This window comes from Pangasianodon hypophthalmus, chromosome 6 (genome assembly GCF_027358585.1).
Source record: "Pangasianodon hypophthalmus isolate fPanHyp1 chromosome 6, fPanHyp1.pri, whole genome shotgun sequence".
Taxonomy (NCBI): Eukaryota; Metazoa; Chordata; class Actinopteri; order Siluriformes; family Pangasiidae; genus Pangasianodon; species Pangasianodon hypophthalmus.
In genome coordinates, this window is record NC_069715.1 from 17,323,398 (window position 1) to 17,342,308 (window position 18,911).

An 18,911-nucleotide genomic window follows, 5' to 3' on the forward strand; every position below is an offset into this window, starting at 1 on the left:
CCTTTGTTAGCGCTGTGACTTGCTCCTGACTGAACTCCAGGCTTTTTTTGCCTGGAATTCTCTATGCAATGCTTCAACCAGAGAGAGTTTACTGTCGATGAAGTGTAAAATGTCACTAACCTCTGTGCAGCATGATGAAGTTTGATGATCTTTGGCTTCTCTCTCAGTGAGCTGGATGGACTTGGACGCTTGTAGGTAGGTGTTGTGACGTGTTTGCCTTTGTTGTCGACTCTTTGTTTATGTTGACGTAGGTATAGTAATAGTGGTCCAATATATTCCTCAAGCTCTTCCAGGTCGTTGGAGAGGATATTGTTGGCCTTTTGAGGAGGTAAAGTAGGTATTTTCCATTGCTAAGCAGTGTTGCTATGGAAATCTAGCAGCAGAGGGCTGTGTCGAGAAAAATATAGAAATATCGCTTATGTAGTAGCCAGTTTTAGTAGCCAGCTTTGACTATATTAGGAGACATAAGTAGTTTATGGTTTGTGTGCTCTTATCAGAGGTAGAAGTCTGGTGCACAACACGCAGAGGCAGGAAGTGGACGAGCTCAGCTGCAAGGGCAGACAGTTGGTGTGACAGAAGCCACACTGAAGGTTACATCCGGTGTGTCTGTGAAACTGAGCTAAAGTAGAGTAGAGAATAAGATTCATCATAAGGCTAGCTTTAGGGTGAGATACGGTAGAAACATTATCTCTTGGTACAAGTTAATCAAGCATAAATAGTAATAATGACTACGCATAATCTAGAAAATATAAGTAGGAGGATGTAGACAAGCAGTATAAGCAAGAGCTGCTATAGTCAAGAAAAATGCATTTTAAGCAAAAATAGCCACAGCCATAAAACAATAAAATGAGAATAAAGCAAAACTTTCATGTGGCAGAAGGTACATCTGCGCATTGTCGATTCGGTATAAAAAGAATGAGTACAAAATAAAGCAATAAACCGAATAGAGGTAGCGAGGGCTTCGATATAGCAGTTTACTAACTAGGCCAGGGGTCAGGAAACATCTCAAAACAAGATTAGGAGTCTGAATGTGGTTTAGAACCCCATTTTTCAGACAAGAAAAACAAGATGTGGAGTCTCAGAAGACAGAAGTGTCTGGGTAACAAGTCATCAAGGCTGGGTAATTGGACATTAAGGGGAAATTCTAAGAAGACAGACAACGACAAAAGGTCAGTAGGAGGAGAAAAGTCAGAAGATAATGGTAAATAGTGGGAAATGGTGGAGTGTATGTAAATTAGGATAGGAGGAGTCAAAATGGTTTAAACTGAAGATAATGGGTGACATAGGTGGACCAAAAGGGGGTGGCGCCAGCAGGCATCTGGGTATGTATGCAAGGGAACTTGGAGGGCTCGGGGCACTCAACTCTCCTGCGTGAGATTGTTGTGTCACCGCTGCGGCAGTTCACCTTCTTTGAGCTCATTGGAACGTGTTGTGTTGTTACTGCAATAAAGAAGTTTGCTTCTTCTCATCCAAAGACTGAAGACTCTTCATTAAGGTTTATTCTTTCGGTGAGTACAATAAGTGAAATATAGGTAATTGGCAGAGAGTACAGTCCACCCTCGAGTGTGTCCACTCAGAGAGGGACTCTGAGTTCCGACAGCTGCCATGTTGTTTCTCGCACTTCGTCTCGTCTTTTTCCTACTATGCCAAGTTAGTTGGATAATTTTGGTGGCCAGCAATTTTTAGATCATGCCACAGTATTTAATTTGGTTTAAATCTGTTTTTTTTTCAGCCATTGCAAAACACAAACCTTCTTTCAAGCCATCTATTTGTAGTTTTTGCCTTGTGTTCAGCTCATTGTCCTGTTGGAACATATACAGTGGATATAAAACATTTACATACTTCTGTTAAAATTGTTTTTTTTTGTCATATAAAAAATAATACCAACATACATCATGTCAGAAATTTTTCCACCTTTAATGTGATACAGTAACAAATGATTTTTCCATCCTTTAATAATGGTGCATGTGACTGTGCTCTGAATTAACAAATCACATACAAACTCATGTTCATACACCTGTTCATTGCAACAAATAAACAGCTGATTCTGTATGATTTTCTTGACATTTATAAAGCAGATATGGGATCTCAAGTGTCCAAAGGTATCAATCAAGAAAGAGGTACAAAAGAATTTCCAAAACATTTAGATGTACCACAGAACACCATGCAGTCCATCCACCACAAATGGGGAAAATAGGGCACCAGTTCTATTTGGATGTCCCTCCAAAATAGAAAAAAGGACAAGACGAAAACTTATGAAGGTGACTGCCAAGAGAGCTAAGGCAACATTAAAGCAGCTGCAGAAATATCTGGCAATTACTAGTCACTCCATACATGTGATACTCTTCATATGTCTGGGCAAATCACCCCAAACCATGTAACAAAACATACTGCTCAAAAAAAAAGGGAACACAATCATTACAGTAAAACAACAAGTCAATTAAACAGGGATATCAATCTGTCCAGTTAGGAAGCATAAGTGAGTGTGAATCAGTTTCACCTACCTCCCTCAAAAAGGGAATGGTTTTGCAGGTGGTGTGCATGGACAATTGCTCTCTCCTTATCCTTCCTAACTGATTTGTCTCTAGTTTTGTATTTTGTTAGGGTCCTTGTCACTACTTGTAGCATGAGGCAGTACCTGCAACCCAATCAGGTTGCACAGATAGTCCAGCTCCTCCAGGATGGCACATCCATATGTGCCGTTGCAAGGAGGCTTGGTATGTCTCCCAGCACAGTTTCAAGAGCATGGAGGAGATACCGGGAGATGGGCCATTACATGAGGAGAGCTGGACAAGGCTGTAGAAGGACAACATCCCAGCAGCAGGACTGGAATTTGCTCCTTCGTGCGAGGAGAAACAGGAGGAGCCACTGCCACTGCCCTCCCCACACCAGCAGGCTACTGGTGTGCATGTTTCTGACCAAACTGTCAGAAACAGACTCCATGAGGGCCCAATGCATGAGGGCCCAATGTCCTCTACTGGGAGCTCTGCTCACAGCCCAGCACTGTGCAGTTCGATTGGCATTTGCCAGGGAACACCAGAATTGGCAGGTCCGCCATTGGCACCCCGTTCTCTGCACCGATGACAGCGGTTCACGCTGAGCATATATCACAGATGTGAAAGAGTCCGGAGATGCCACGGGGAACGTTATGCTGCCTGCAACATCATCCAGCATGACCGGTTTGGCGGTGGGTCAGTGATGGTCTGGGGAAGAATATCCTTGGAGGGTTGCAGACCTCCACGTTGCAGACCAGGGGGCCTTGAGGACTGCTGGACGTGGCCCGGGAGGCCTGGGAGGAGCAGCCATCCCCGTTTCGCTCGCTGGTGGACTACGTTCAGGACATGCAAGAGAAAATTGATCGGGTAGCCCCGATTGTGAGGGAACACACGGAGGAAGCGCCTACAACCGCCCAGCTCAACCCAGGGAATTTAATCCGAGGGATCAGGTGCTGCTGCTCCTTCCCAATGCCACCTGTAAGTTCCTAGCTTGCTGGCAAGGCCCGTACACGGTCCTCGAGAGGGTGGGTCCCGTGAACTATCTTTGCAACAACCAGGTAAGAGGGCAGACACACAATTACATCATATTAACCTTCTCAAAAAGTGGACTAACCCGGCAACTTTGATGTCTGCCTTTGCGAGCCTTACTGCAGATCCCCAAGAGTGTACCTTGTTCCACTGAGGAGGTGAGCTCTCTCCAGCCCAAAGCCAGGAGCTTTTGGAAGTGGTGGACCAGTTCACCAATGTGTTCTCCTCCACCTTGGGCCTCACCCACCTGCTCCACCATGACATCAAGACCCCCCTGGGAGTTGTGGTTCACCAGCAGCCCTACTGTGTCCCCGTCTAGGCAATCGAGGAAGAAGTCAGCCGGATGCTCCAGGATGGGATCACTGAGGAATCCAACAGCCTCTGGTCAAGCCCAATTGGTCTGATGCCCAAACCCGACGTGAGCGCCAGGCTTTGTAATGACTTCCAGAAGCCAAACCAGGTCGTGGACTTTGACAGCTTCCCCCTCCCGAGGGTCGACAACCTGGTGGAGAGACTGGAGAGGGCCCGATACATCTCAACACTAGATCTTACAAAAGGGTATTAGCAAATAGCCCTCAGCCCTGAGACGAAGCCAAAGACAGCCTTTTCAACATCTGGAGGGCACTGGCAATACCAGGTTCTCCCCTTCAGGCTGCATGGAGCACCAGCCACATTCCAGAGGCTGATGGATATCATGTTACAGCCCCATCGACTATATGCAGTGGCCTATATCCACCTGGTCCGACCACCTCCACCATCTCCAGGAGGTCCTGGGAGAGCTCCGGAAGTCAGGACTGACTGCCAACCCCTGGAATTGCCACCTGGGGTACTGCATCAGCCAGGGCATACTCATGCCACAGGAGAAGAAACTTGAGGCCATTCGTGAGTATCCACGCCCAACCACAAAGGAACAGGTACGTGCCTTTTTGGGGTTGGCGGGATATTACAGACACTTTGTATTCAACTTCTCTTCGATTACCTCTCCCCTCTCAGATCTTAGAAAAAAGAGACAACCAGGCCAGGTGCGCTGGAGTCAGGAGGCTGAAGAAGCGTTCAAAGCCCTAAAGACAGCGCCCCAGTGCTTCGCAAGGCCGACTTTAACCTCCACTTCATTGTACACACCGATGCCTCAGAGACAGGTCTGGGACCAGTATTGTCATAAATTTTCGAGGGAGGAGCACCCAGTCCTGTACGTAAATCAGAAGTTGACCACTGCCGAGAAGAACTATGCTGCTGTCGAGCGGGAGGCCCTGGCCATAAAGTGTGCAGTGGAGGAACTCCGATACTATCTGGTGGGCCGCCCCTTCATTTTGGTGACCGATCACACCCCTGTACAATGGATGGCCAGGGCCAAACACACCAATGCTCAGGTAACATGCTGGTTTTTGTCGTTACAGAACTTTGACTTCCAAGTACAGCACCGGGCGGGGGGCCAACATGAAAACGCTAATGGCCTATCTCTCCAGTATGCGCTCTGGGTATCTCTCCAGTATGCGCTATGTATCTCTGCTTCTGTGAAAAATAAAAAAAAATAGCATGATAACAACCCAAAACACACACCAAAACACACTTTTTGCCCTAAATGCAGATGTCTGGCCGACTGGGACAGGCTCTTTTTTTTTTAATAAAAAGAGCTCTTTTTATTTATTTGTTTATATTTGGCTCAATTCATTTTGCCTGTGATGGCAACAAGCTTTCATCATACAGAATGATGCCACCACCAACATGCTTGATGGTGTTACCTGGGTGTTGGGCTGTATTTGGTTTGTACTAAATATTATACTTTGGCTGTAGACCAAATGGCTCAAAATTAGTCTCAACAGACAATAAAATTTAATTCCAGAAGCTCTAGATTTTCTAACTTTCTCAGAAGTGGCTTCCTTCTGGCTACTCGGCCATAGAGGCCGGATCAGTGAAGAGCTGATGATATTGATGTGGTCTGCACAGGTTCTCCTATTTCAGCCAGTGAGCTCTGTAATCTCTTCAGTGTTGTAGTTGGACTCTTGGACACGTCTCTGACAATTGCCCATCTTTCCTGACCACTCAGTCTTGGTCAGTGGCCAAGACTGAGCACTATATTCACATCTCTATTAGATGGGAAGACTAAAATCTATCAATAGCTCAACAACTAAGAACAGTACATTATATTTTGAGGTCTCACTGATAATCATGAGCTCATTACAGTTAGCCCACAGCCTCCCTTCACATCATTCTGTGTTTTTTTCTTACGACTGCTGGTGGTGCTCTTTGCACTCAATTTAAAAAAAATCCAAAATAATCCTCTTTCTCTCCTCCATATAAGACAATGTGGATGCCAAAAAATTCTACTGAGTTTTATTTTTTCCATATTTGAAACACAATGGTTATCACTGCTAGCCCATTGATGTGAGCCCCCCTGGTCTTGGCAGTGTCTCAGTTTTGTCATATTTTTCCACTTTGCTTTATTGGATTTCAAAGTGCTACTAAGAAGTTTCAGAGCTTTTCCATATCTTTTTTCTTCATACCAACTTCATCTTGAAGCTTCCTGGGCAATTCTTGGAATTCATGACAGCAGGACTGATCTGATCTGCCATTTTATCTATGATATCTACCCATATATGCTTGTTGAATATCACATTCCAAAACCATGGGCATTAATATAGAAATGGTCCACTCTTTACTGCCATAACAGCCTCTAATCTTCAGGGAAAGCTTTGGTGTGCAGTCGGTGTTCCAATTAATCCTAAAGGTGTTCAGGGGGTAGAGATCTGGGCTCTGGGCAGGCCACTCAAGTTCATCCACACCAATCTTAGCAAAATATCTCTTTATGGACCTCGCTTTGTGCACATGGGCACTGTCACATTGGAACAGATTTAGGCTAGGCCCCTCAGTTCCAGTTAAGGGAAATCTTAATGTTAAAGCAAACAAAAACATTCTGGACAACTGTGTGCTTCTAACTTTCTAACAACAATGTAGAGAAAATTCACATAAGGTCAGATGTCCACATATTTTTGGCCATATACAGTATTTATTATACAAGCATACAAATGGACACAGGTGAACTTAAAATAAACACAGGTGTATGCTGATTAACATATTTAGTGTGACCTCTTTAACATTAAATACTAGCTCTGATTTAGATTGATTTATATTTTCAGACTCTTTATTTTTGTAAATAATTCTGAGGACATCTAAATAATTTATTTTCTTTAATCCCTATAAAGAGTCACTTCAAAATGAGCAGAAATATTCCCATTCTAATATGCTTACATTTGATGTTATAATACAGGAAAAAAAGAGAAATAATAAAAAAAAAAATTCTAGAGGTATTGTATTTAAAATAATTCTGTGATTGGATTGGCAATGCGATTTGAGGCAGCTGCAGGATGCTGACTGACCTCAGTAAAGTTCAGCATTTTCATCAAATATTTAGTGAGAATGTAAAAATAAAAAAGAGGGAACCTTTGATAAAGCGTTTAATACCAGAACATTAGAAGATGAGAAAGAAAAAGATTCAAATAACGTTAATAAGAGACAACGACACATTAAATTATGAATCCTGATTTATTTTCTTTTGCAGTAAACTCCAGCAGGCCACTTCACCAGCTCTCACCTCCATATGTCTGTGCTTATAGTGTAGTTATCTGGCTAGTAGCAAAGCTGAGTGGGTAGGGCTAAATCAGGGGTGCCCATTACATTGATCGTGATTGATGAGCCGATCGCAAGACAACCACTGGTCAGTCTTCTTTATAGGTCAATGTAGAACCCCGATGTGATAGTGTGGAGGAAGATTTGTGAGACAGGAAGAATTTTTGCTTCTTTGCTTTTTGACTGAATTTTTATTCAGTCCACGCTTTTGAGAGCACTTTCAAATACTCAACAAACTCAAAACAACTCAACTGATACAGGTCCGTCCCGGACTCGCAGCTTTCATTCCGTCAAGTTGAAGTTCACGCTCAGTGGTGTGCAGGTGTGCGTGCGCGCGTGCATGCATTCGTGCAAGCTCCGCCAACTATATTGCACTCTCTCTCTCTCTGACTATGGCAGTTACTGAACGCACACAGAGATACAAATAAGTATGCTGATGGTCATAAGACAGAGGTGAGAATCATCACTCATTACCTGCTGGTTCGAACCGCCTCCTTTCCATCCACCGCTGATGCACTGCTGCTGTATATTACTTTTGCGATTTCTTTGAATGAATATTGATTGCATAAAATTAGTAGAATAAAAATAAATCTCTCAAAATAATTTCTCCAACTCCAAATTTACAGTGTACAGTCAGGTCCATATGTATTTGGAGAGTGACACAATTTTTTGTAATTTTGCCTGTGTACAACACCACAATGGATTTGATATAAAACAATCAAGATGTGATAGAAGTGTAGACTTTCAGCTTTAATTCAAGGGATTTAACAAAAATATTGCATTAATTGTTTAAGAATTACAGCCACAGTCCCTCCATTTTCACAGGCTCAAAAGTAATTGGACAAACTAACAATCATAAATATTTGGATAATTTCTAATACTTGGATGCAAATGAAGTCTGGAACCCACGGACATCATCAAATGTTGAGTTTCCTCCCTTCATATGCTTTGCCAGGATTTACTGCAGCCGTCTTCATTTGCCGTTTGCTTGTGGGTATTTCTGCCTTCAGTTTTGTCTTCAGTAAGTGAAAAGCATGCTCAGTTGGGTTGAAGTCAGGTGACTGACTTGTCCATTTAAGAACATTCCATTTCTTTGTCTTAAGAAGCTCTTGGGTTGCTTTTACGGTATGTTTATCCATCTCTACTGTAAAGTGTCGTCCTATCAGTTTTGCAGCATTTGACTGAATATGAGCAGAAAGTATAGCTCTATACGCTTCAGAATTCATTCTGCTACTTCTATCAGTGGTCACATCATCAATAAACACCAGTGACCCAGTTTCATTGGCAGCCATAAATGCCCATGCCATAACACTGCCTCCACATGTTTGACAGATGTGGTATGCTTTGGATCGTGAGCCCTTCCTTTCCTATTTCATACTCTTCTCTTTCCATCATTCTGGTACAAGTTATTCTTGCATCAGAATTTGTCAGGCTTTTTTAAAGCAAACTTTGTTAGACTTTGTTTTGTAGCAAAGTCTAATCTGGTCTTTCTGTTCCTGATCATTTGCATATTGAGGTAAACTGTCTGTACTTATACTCATGAAGGTGTCTCTTGTCTGTGACAATGATAAACCTACCTCCTCCAGAGTGTTCTTGACTTGGCTAGATGTTGTGAAGGGGTTTTTCTTCAACAAGGAAAGAATTCTCTGATCATTCACTTTAGCTGTCTTCCATGGCCTTCCAGGCCTTTTGATGTTGCTGAGCTTGCCAGTGCATTTCTTTTTCTTAAGATTGTACCAAACTGTTGGTACAACAGACTATCAGTCAATTGTTGATTTGGCCACTACTAAAGTTTCTGCTATCTCTCTCGTAGGTCTGTTTTGTTTTTTCAGACTAATGATGACCTCCTTCACTTGCATCGACACCTCTTTGGACTGCATATTGAGAGCTCCCATGAACAGCTCCCAAATGCAAATTCAACATTTGCTTAGGACACGACCCTGGGGAGTTCCAGTACTGAGGCTGAGTGAGGGTAAGACATGTCTGCTCACCTGTACTGCTTGCAGTCTGCCTGGCAGGAAGTTGAAGATCCACTGACGCAGGAATGGGTCCCAGGTCCTCCAACTTGCTGGTGAGTTTGCAGGGGATTATAGTGTTAAATGCTGAACTGTAGTCAACAAAGAGCATTTTAACATTATTTCCCTTCCTGATGTCCAAATGGGTCAGGGCTGTTTGTAGTAGGTGTTTGATGGCATCATCTGTTGACTGGGATGGTATGTGAACTGCAATGGGTCCAGGGTGTCACATAATGAAGAGCTGATAAAGTCTCTGACCAGCCTTTCAAAGCATTTCATCATGACTGAGGTCAGAGCTACTGGGCGATAGTCATTGAAGGAGGTGGGCTGGGATTTCTTTGGAACAGAAACGATAATGAACTGTTTAAAGCATGTGGGAATTACTAACTGTGCCAGGGAGAGGTTGAAAATGTCTGTGATGACCGGTGCTAGCTGGTTAGCAGAGGCTCTATGGGCCAGATCTGAGATGCTGTCTGGTCCTGCTGCCTTCCTGGTGTTCACTCTCCTGAAAGCCTTTCTCACATTCTGCTCTGAAATAATGAAAGCACTTTCTGCTCTAACACACTCCACATGCATACTGCCATGCTGCACTGTTAGCGCTGTGAGCACTGCAAGTGCCGTTAGCACCGCTAGCGCTTTTAACTGCAGCCTCAAAGAGAGAGTAAAAAGTTTTCAGCTCATCCACCAGAGGCGCCTCCACATTCACCATTCTGGAGGATGGTAATTTATAGTCCGTTATCATTCTCAGTCCCTGCCACAGGCTCCTAGATCCACCCTGCCAGCTCGCCTCCTTCACCACTCTGCACATGTTGTAGGACACAGCCTTATACTCGTCCATGTTCCCAGTGAATGAGACTGTGCCCTGTTGCCATCTTTGAAAAGAGTGTAGCAATAGCTCAAGATCCTTTGGCTCCTGGTGCGGCAGGTAATGTGTTGGTGGAAATTTGGCAGTGCATGTTTGAGGTTGGCCCTGTTAAAGTCCCCTGCGACAATGAGCGCAACGTCCTGGTGATGAGTCAAGTGTTGCGTGAGAGCCTCATGGAGTTCACATAAGGCAATGTCCATGTCCGCCTGAGGTGGAATATAAACAGCATTGACTATGACCAAGGTAAATTCCTGACGAAAGTAGAAATGGACATTTGATGGTTAGTTGGGTGTGCAGGAGCATGTGAGGGGAACAATGTTCGTGCTTTGCACCAGCTGCTGTTTACCATCAGACACACTTCACCTCCCCTTGACTTCCCTGACTCCATGTGGTAAACTGAGAAGAACTCAGCTCTGGTACCACTGGGTTTAGCTATGTCTTAGTGAAGCAGAGGCGGTTGCAGTCCCAAATGTCCCTCTGGAACTTAACCCTGGCCCTGAGGTGGTCAAGCTTGTTCTCTAGAGCCTGGACGTTGGCTAGAAGGGTACTAGGCAGGGAAGCATGGTGTGCTCGAGCCCTCAACCTGTTCCTGATGCCAGCTTGTTACTCTCGGGCTGCTGCTTCGGGTTGCATCCTTTATTCTTCCTCAGGATCATTTGGCCAGCATGGATCCGGTATTAAAAAAGGAAATAGGTGAGTGGATTGTAAACCAATAGAAATAAGAGTTTTTTCTTATCTGGTAAGAGCCGTGGTAAAAGGCTAGTAGTAGTAGTAAAGAGAGTAATGCAAGTTGCAAAAAATAAACAAAAAGAAACTATACAATTCTGGTACGGTCGAACTTGTGTTGACTTTTATCTTCTTTTGCAAGTGCAGTAAAAGCAGTGTTGAGTATGTGTACATACAATTTTATTTTTTTTTTTACGCCTACAAAGGTTAAATGCACTAAATTAAATAAATCATAGAAATTCATATGAGGTGAGCCATCTGTTATAATAGTAGGTATCAAGTTTTAACATTCTACCAATGAAAAGTTGCATGCTGTGTGCGTATGGTAGGCCCCAGCATTGATTTTTTTTTACAAGTTGCTGTGGGTCTACCAGCATTTATGATAGTGGATGACATTGGATCCATCATGATTAGTAGATGTCATTTTTTCATGATTTTGTGAATTCATATGTGTTTTCTCAAACTTTGACCTCACTTCCCATTTTGTGTCTTCACTGTCAAAATTGTTTGCATACTATTGTAGTAGATTTATAAATTGTGGCAGTAATTTGTCTAAGGTTAAACTGATCAGAGATGTGGGTCAGAGAGACCATGTGAACTAAAACCTGGTCATCTAAACTATGCTTAACTACAATGTTTCTCAGGGCATGAATCTAATCCATATTTAATGGTGAACAGTGTGGTGACATCATAAATATCATACAGATTTAAAAATCAACATTTACAGTATATGCTGCAATATGTGTTCTTTCTTCACACACCTACACCCACACATATACGTGCTCACACCACCTGGTCTGCATGGGAGACCTTTTGCCTTTGCTCCCACAGACTCAGTTCTCAGGAACTTAATTAACATACTGTACTCTAGGGTGAGCTAGCCAGCTGGGGGTCCACCCTGCCATAAAACACGTTGGGTCTCTTCTATTTGGTATTCTGGTCATTATACACTTCAAAGAGGCTCAGGGGTATAAAAATGGGGGCTTTTACCAAAAAGGGAGCGCACTGATATGCTTTACCATCACGCATTCAGATGCATTTACCATCAAGCGTCCTATGACCGCAACTCTGTCCATCGATTCTGTAAGTTCTCCTTGTTTTTACGTTCTGTATATTGTGTAGCCTATTTGCAGTTTGTACAATCAACCCATTCATTACTTTATCTCACAATGCTCAGTAGTTCTTCTGTATGAAAGTATGTTGCATTAAGAGTGCATGACTTGACTGATTGTATGATTATAAGAAATAGTGTCCTAGTACATTAGATATGTTTGAAAGCGACTTCTGACAAGCTAAGATAAAAGGCTAATACTTGCACTTTTAAAGTAAACCTCTGACCAGTAAATATTAAAGGCCTAGGCTTGCACGTCGATAGAAACCTCTGAGCTAACAGAATAATAGGCTAATAAAGAGGCTATAATAAAGGCCTCTGCTGAAGGAATGTCACTTTATCATGAAAGCTTAGCATGGAGCTGTTTTAGATTAAATATAATTGATACACTGAGATATTACACATCTAGCCATAACTAAAAGATTATTCTTTGGGATCGGTTACATTAAGTTAACATAGTGAATTGGAGTCAGATAATTAAGTTAAGAGGTATTGTAAATTGGAATCAGATAATTAATTTAAAACGCATTTAACCTTCAGCTGCACCTATTTCCGTCCTTGGTCACAGGAGAGCAGCAGGCTAATAACCCTATATATTTTAGCCCTACACTATGGGAAAATTCTTTAAAATATCAAAAATCCATCTGATAACATTTGTGCAGCTTCGTCTGAAAGATGATCTGGGCCAAAAGCGACGAGGACTGGACAAAATTTGAAGGCTGTGAAAAATTTTCACGAAATTTAAGAAATTGGAATCTCTGATTAATTGAATTCCATGAAAACAAATAATCATGATTCTAAACCAAACAAAAGTACTGGGAACAAACTTTAAAAAGTCAAAAGTAAAAGTAATGGGAACAAACGTTTTTCCTTATTATAACACTGCCTAACAGTTGCATGAAGCTTAATAGGGTTTCTCAAGACCTCCTTCTAGAGGTGTCTGCTGAGTTTGGCATGAACATGTCAACATCAATTTGAATGACATAGCATACCACCAGAGCTAGCCTAGCACACAAAGGACACTGGGGCTTCTGTGGATCCCCATACTGTTCATCAAGCATTGCTGGCAGGACAGAGAAAGGAAACAAAATGTGGCAGGTGGGCTGGAGCACAGGCTAAGCTCACCACACAAACCACCACTTCTGAGCATTTTCCTCCCCAATACCTGCTCTCTGGCCAAAGAAATGGACGAATTTAGACACATAGATATGAGAGGAAATATCCAAGACTCCTGTGCCATGAGGCAGCTACTGAGCTAGGAGGTCGCACAGCCCACAGCGGGAAGAGTACAGTGAACTCAGGCAAGAACAAAGGTGGTGGTCTCTGTATTTACACACAAAATGGCTGGTGTAGGACCCTCACATTATCAGCAGACATTGTTCTCCCTCATCAGAATACCTAATTCTGAAATGCAGACCTTTCTGTCGATCGAGAGTCTTTACTGTTGTTATCATCATAGCTGTCTACCTACGTCTGAATGCTAATGCAAAGTTAGTGCTCAACAAGCTACTTCTAGCCATAACACAACATCAAAATGCACAAATAGCACATTTATAATTGCAGGAGACTTCAATCAAGTAAACCTCAAGACTGTTCTGCCTAAGTTTTATTAATATATCAAATTCCTGACCAGGGGTGAAACATATCAGTTCATATATACTTGTATTCACCCTCACCCCACTTGGGACAGTCAGACCACCTTTCTCTGTTTCTGACACCAGCTTACAGACCTCTCATTAAAAGAAGCTGACCAACCATCAATACAGCAAAGACATGGCCTGGCCTGAAGGATCTGTCTTAGCTCCAGAACTGTTTTGAAAGCACACAATTTGACAATTTGCACAACAGGCCACACGTGAAGAATAAACAGACATTGAAGAATACACATCCTCAGTATTGGCATGCATCAACCACTGTACAGACAACGTACGTATCTGTAAACTTATCCGAGTTTTCCCCAACCGGACGGCCTGGATGAACAATGAGGTATGAAATCTGCTGAGAGCACGAGATGCAGCCTACAGGTCCGGTGACAAATCACCCTACAGTGTTGCCAGGGCCAACCTAAAAAAATGGCATCAGGCATGCTAAGATGGCACACAGGCAGTGGATTGAGGACCACTTCAACAGCAACAACCAACAGCATGGATGCAAGGCATCCAGTCCATCAGCAACTGCAACAACAACAAACACCAACCAAATGGTGACTCCACTCTATTGAAGGAGCTCAACAGCTTCTTTGCTCATTTCGATAGGGACAACAAAAAGCCAACCACAAGATCCCAGCCAACAAAGACAGCCTCTCCTCTCACATTACAGATTCACAATGTGAGACAGGTGCTCTGCAGGTGCTCAAGAGGCAAGAACTGATGGAATGCCTGGACTAATACTGAAGGACTGTGCAGCTCAGCTGGCAGATGTGCTCACCAGCATCTTCAATATATCTCTCTCACAGGCTGTTGTCCCCAAATGTTTCAGAACATCCACCATTGTACCAGTGCCTAAAAAACAGCTGTCAAAAGCCTCATTGGCTTTCGACCAACCACCCTCACCCTGATCCGTCATGAAATGTTTTGGAAAACCTGGAACAAACACACATTAAAAGCACCATGCCATAAACTCTGGACCAACACCAGAATGCATACCAGACAAACAGATCTAAAGAGGATGCCATCTCCACAGTCCTTTGTGTTGCTTTTGCCCACCTCGATCACCAAAAACATGTCAGAATGCTGTTCGTTGACTACAGTGCAGCGTTCAACACATTAATCCTAATCAAGCTGGTCTCCAAGGTGACTGATCGTTATCAGTTTGTAGATGTAAATGGTGACTTGTCTACGCATACTAAGGTAAAGTTTGGTTTTCTGCAAGGTTCTGTTTAGGCCCACTGCTTATTTCTTTATATAAGCTACCTCTGGGTAAAATTATTTGTAAACATGGTATTTGCTTCCACTGTTGCAAAGGACACACAGTTGTATGTTTCAGCAAAGCCAAATGACAGACACCAGCTTAATAAATTTGAGAAATGTGTAAAGGACAGTAGACACTGGATGCTTATTAACTTCCTTCTACTTAATTCTGACAAGACAGAAGTACTTGTACTAGGACCACATGCAGTTAGAAGTAACCTTTCTGATTGCATAATATCTCTGGATGGCATTTCTGTTTCATCATGTGCAGCAGTAAAAGACTTTGGTGTGATTATTGACTCCAGTCTTTCATTTGAAGCTCATGTAAATATTATTACTAGGATAGCCTTCTTTCATCTCATAACTATAATGTCAATATGCGATGCAGAAAAAGTAGTTCATGCTTTTGTTACCTCTAGGTTGGATTATTGTAATGCCTTAATGTCTACGTGTTCCAGTAGTTGCATAAACAAGCTCCAGTTAGTCAAGAATGCAGCAGCCACAGTTCTTACCAGAACCAGAAAATATGACCACATCACCCCTATCTTATCCACCCTGCACTGGCTCCTAAATTTAGCAATGATGATAAAATATAAAATTATCATCATTGCTAAATTTAATGGTCTCGCACTGCAGTACCTGAGCGACCGTTTGCTTTTTTAGGATTTGCCATGCCTATTTCGATCAAAAGGTGCCGGCTACTTGCTGGTACCTCAAATAGTGAAAGTTACAGCAGGGGGCAAAGCTTTCTCTTACAAAGATCCACAGTTATGGAACAGCCTTCCAATTAGTGTTCGGGACTCAGACACAGTCTCAGTGTTTAATTCTAGGCTGAAAACATATCTGTTTAGTCAAGCCTTTTGTGAACATTTTCTTAGTTAAAGGAGCAGATCTGGTGGGTTCACGGGCATAGAGTGTTGTGGTGAACAGGAATGTTACACACCATCAAATACTGTTTATGTAATGTGTGTACTATATACACTGAGCTCAACAGGCACTACCTATGCATACTGCACACTACTGTACGTTGTATACAATATATTGTATATACTGATATACCTGTAACCATATATATAATCATAGCTTTGGTACAGAACTGCAGCCTGAATCTTGTTGTACATGTACAATGACAATAAAGGTATCTTACATAGCAAATACATAGGTTTTCATGTTTTAGTGCTCAAATAACATGAAAATGTTTGGGGGTGCCATCCTACTAAGTATTCTTAAGTTTCATGTCGATCCATCAAGTTATTTTCGAGATATGGCCTCACATCCTCTTTGGCGGTTTCATCATCAAATTCTTTTTGAGTGTTACAGGAGAAAGGTATCAAATATCAAAAAAGATTTTGATAACTTTTATGGAGATTAGTCTGAAGATCATCCCAGTAAAATTTGGTGAACAAAAACTGACAGTGAAAACTTTTAAAGATTTTTTCGAAAAACTTGAAATGGTAAAAAATGCAATATGGCAGAACATGATATCATGTCCATGTGAATCCATGCAAGCAGTCATAAGTTACACTTTGAGTAAATTAGCCTTGTGAAATTAGCCTTGTGAAGCCTGCTAAAATCTGATTGGCTGCAGATGGCCATGTGTTTGAAGCAATTAACTGATGAGTAAAAACGAGTTAAAGATTAGCAGATTGATGCAGGATACCAAATCTCAGCTCAAATGGACTTAAAGTTCCTAAGAAACAGCTGTTTGAACCTTACTCTACCCCTTTTCAATGACCATGCCCCAACATGAGTAGACATCCTCAGAATTTTGTATTGAACATGACTTTCAAGTTTCAAATCCATAATTACCAATAATAAATTAAAGCTGTCTGACTGAACCAGCTCCACCACCTTAGAACTGATTGACATTGGTGACAACGCCCTTAACCGTCTCTGCTCCAGGCTTCTCCAGGCTGTTTATCATGGCTGACCCTGCGCTCTAACCCCAGCTTCCTCAGAAGCTGGGATATGTGAAGAAAAGAATTTCACTGTGCTTTAATGTATATGTGACAAATAAAGGCTTCTTCATCAATTGTGTTTTGCATATTATGTAAATTATCTCAAATTTATTTGGCTGGGGGCCAAATGTATTTTGTGCAAACAAATTAAGCTGAAGAAGAATTTTCACTGTACACCTTATTTTCTAAGAAAAATGCTTGCTGTTGTGTGCACAAACATGAATATTTCATTTCATGCAAATCCATATAAGCACTCACAAATCATAGATTTTTGAGTAAATTACTCTCTGCCACATTAGAACTGATTGAAGAAAATGTGAATGGTGCTTGCCTGTGCAAAATGCGAAAATGACATGCAGCTGCACATGCCGATCTGTAGGGGGAGCTACATGTGCGTATGCGTTTGTTGAAGCATAACTAACTTGACCTATATCAGTAGCCGCAATGACTGTATTTAACTCGAGTTTTTAATATAATAGGCTTTACAGCAGTCTGTTTGCTTGCATGTGACATCATTAGAATACCCATAATGCAATTCTCCTCATTGAGCCGAGCATTTTAATGCATCACAAGTCTATGTTGAGGCAGTTTTCTGATTCCACTTATTTTGGGGGTTAACATGCACATGACATGCCTGTGACGTCACTAACTTACCTATAATGCAATTCTCCTCAGTCTGCCAGTCAGTTTTATGGTGACGTGCACATGGCACCACATGACCCATAATGCAACTCTGCACATTGAGTCGAGGGTATTGTCATCCCCAATAATGCAATTCTCCTCACTGAGCTGATCGTTTTGATATATGACACGGCTGGAGTAGTTTGTTGTTTGACTCATTTTATGGCCTGCTGTGTCTATGGGGGAATGGCAAGAAAAGTAATCTCACACACACTTCCCTAGAATTCAGAGTGATTTGAAGTATGACAAATGTCTATGAGCATGTCAGCCGAACAATGTCTGAGCTGTGACACCTGTGATTTATTCCCCATTCATTCTCTATGGGCTGAAAAACGCCATTTTTGGCCAAGTGCGTGAAAAGTGCACGTGGGAATGCTGAGAAAAGTAATAGCACCTGTCCCAATGGGGTTGCACATTGTGAGGTATGTTTCTTGACAGTGTGGCAAAAACTGTATTAAAAAAAAATAATAAAAAAAAATTATATTATAAATTTATTATAGAATTTATATTTTCTGAAGAAAATGTGAGTGATGCTTGCCTGTGCAAAATTCGACACCAACATGCAGCTAGACATGCCAGTCAGAAGGGGGAGCTACGTGTGTACACGTTTGTTGAAATATAACTAATTTGACCTATACTGGTAGCCGGAATGATTGTATTTATCTTGAGTATATCAAAACGCCCAGCTGACTGAGGCGAGTTGCATTATGGGTATTCTAGTGACATCATGTGCGTCACTACAGACTGCCATAGAGCCTATTATATTAAAAATAATAGGCTCTATGGCAGTCTGTAGTGACGCACATGATGTCACTAGAATACCCATAATGCAACTCGCCTCAGTCAGCTGGGCGTTTTGATACGTCATATGTCTATGTACTGGTAATTTTGTGATTTCACTTATTTTGAGGGTTAGCTTGCATGCTCATGACATGCACGTGACATCACCAAAATACCCATAATGCAATTCTCCTCATTGAGCCGAGCGCACTGATGTCTCACATGTAATGGTAGTTTTGTGATTCCACTTATTTTGGGGGTTAATGTGCACATGAAGCGCACGTGACGTCACTTAAATACCCATAATGCAATTCTGCACATTAAGTCGAGGATACTGTCATCCCCCATAATGCAATTCTCCTCACTGAGACTACAGCTTTTGATGTATGACATGGCTGGAGTAGTTTGCTGATTAGACTCAGTTTATGGCCTGTTGGGTCCTGCTACTGATTTCTCAGTGTGTATGGGGGAAATTTCATGTGGAATTTCACAACACATATCTGGGAATGGTGAGAAAATAATCGCACACACCTTCTGAGAATTCCAAGTGATTCATGTCTGTGAGTTAAATGATGCAGGACTAGTGCTGAAGATATTCTGTGGAGATAGTAAATCTAAACAGTGTCTGTTTGCCTGTTTGCTGTTCTAGACTCATTTTACATTAATGTGTACACTGCAAATTCTGACAGGAAATTTCACACGACGTGCACGTGGA

General features: G+C 42.1%; 1 protein-coding gene across 5 annotated transcripts in view; it reads right to left on the reverse strand.

Moving 5' to 3' along the window:
• The window catches only part of LOC113539712 (FERM domain-containing protein 5), a 219,575-nt gene that overhangs the window by 157,928 nt on the left and 42,736 nt on the right, over positions 1-18,911 (reverse strand). The window contains exon 2 of one of the 5 annotated variants that reach the window (XM_053235172.1): positions 121-619. The exons of the other annotated variants lie outside the window; for them this stretch is intronic. The gene's annotated coding sequence lies outside the window, so the exon portion shown is untranslated. The remainder of the gene's footprint in view (positions 1-120; positions 620-18,911) is intronic. 5 annotated transcript variants of the gene reach the window in all.